Below are 1,476 nucleotides of genomic sequence, written 5' to 3'. Positions count from 1 at the left end.
AGAGCCCAGAATGGACTTCAGTAAATCCAGTGCGGACACAGTTAGGATGAACCAGACCCATTCTTTCAAATTGGACCTGAATCTACACCAACACATTCTTTATCCTAGAGTTTTTCCCTTACTCGTTTTTAGAGGTTTCCATTTGGCCTTTGAGTACTCCTTTGGCTTGGTAGTACCAGTATTGCTGAGGGAAACCTTATCCCATCTGTGTGGGGTTGGGTTATGGAAGAAACAAAGGTTTAGGGAAGCGTTTAGTCAAAGATCTTCAGGGTCTTGGCCAACAGACCCTAAGGTGGAGCCAGAGAGAGGCTATAGGTACAGTGCAGAAGCCAGTCCCTCTGTGGCTGGGCCACGTGACTCACCTTTCCTCAGAGCAAAGAACCTCTCTGTTATTGTTGCTGGGGGGAAAACAGACCACCCAGGGAGGCTATGCAGAACTGAGTCAGCAGCTCTCGGTGTCTGGAGCTTTGTGCAAGAGGCAGACTCCTAAACTTCACAGATCCACTCCAGCCCTCTGAGGTCCCAGGGCCCTTCTTGCAGCCATGGCAAGTTTGAGGCAAGTGAAAACAGATTACCCCACCCTCTTGGGATTATTGAAACTGAAGTGTGAATCTTTCTGAGGTTCCTTATCAAAGTTTTAAGAATGGACAGTGAGATCCAAGTATAGGGCCCCCTTTGGAGGGAAAGAAATGGAAGTAAGGGATTAGATTGAGTAGGAGTCTGGTGATAAGAAAGCAAGCGTAGAAAATCACATATCTTGAGTTGAGTGGCTCCACCTTTCCTGAAATTCTGGGTGGAGGTTAAAGAAGAAGAAGAAAAATGTTTTCATGCCCAAGGGGTATTTGCAGATCCAGGCCACCAGCTAGTCTATTTCAACCCCCTCGGCTTGGTGCACCCACTGTTCTCACAGGTTCCATTTATCTTCTAGAGGAGAGGACAAAGAAGAACTCATAAACCCTCTCTCAACTGATACTTTTAAAAGGGCTCTTTGAAAAAATTCCACAATGACCTTTTGTCCCTTAATCTACAGCTCAGTTCTGGGACTGGATTTTGAAGGTATAAATGCGATTAAGGATTGTTTGGTTTGGCATTGAGCTCATTGGCAACCTTGGTTCTTCAGGTTTGTCTTTGAAATAACAGCTTCACTGTGCAGAGAGCTGGTTGCTTCCCAGGTGGGAGGGCTCAGGTGTTGGGTATCTTGCTACTCCATGAGGAGTGCAGTGGGAGCTGGTAGGTGAAGGGTAGGGCGGATTTAACTATTTCTGGAAGTTTGCTTTGCATTTTCTTGCTGCCATTTTGTTGTTGTTTCTTTTACAAATCAGTTGGCCAGTTTTCCTGGGTCCTGGTTTGGAATGAGTTCTCCTGAAAACCTGGAGGCACTGGGTATCCTCAACCCCACTGTCAGGAGGTGACTGGGGATTGTAAATGCCCCAGTGGTCACACTTAGCAAGTCTCCCTCCTCCAGTTAAATCTTTC

Source organism: Neophocaena asiaeorientalis, unplaced genomic scaffold (genome assembly GCF_003031525.2).
Source record: "Neophocaena asiaeorientalis asiaeorientalis breed wild unplaced genomic scaffold, Neophocaena_asiaeorientalis_V1.1 scaffold182, whole genome shotgun sequence".
Lineage (NCBI taxonomy): Eukaryota > Metazoa > Chordata > Mammalia > Artiodactyla > Phocoenidae > Neophocaena > Neophocaena asiaeorientalis.
The sequence above is the reverse complement of the archived record's forward strand: the minus strand, read 5'-3'. Positions refer to the sequence as shown.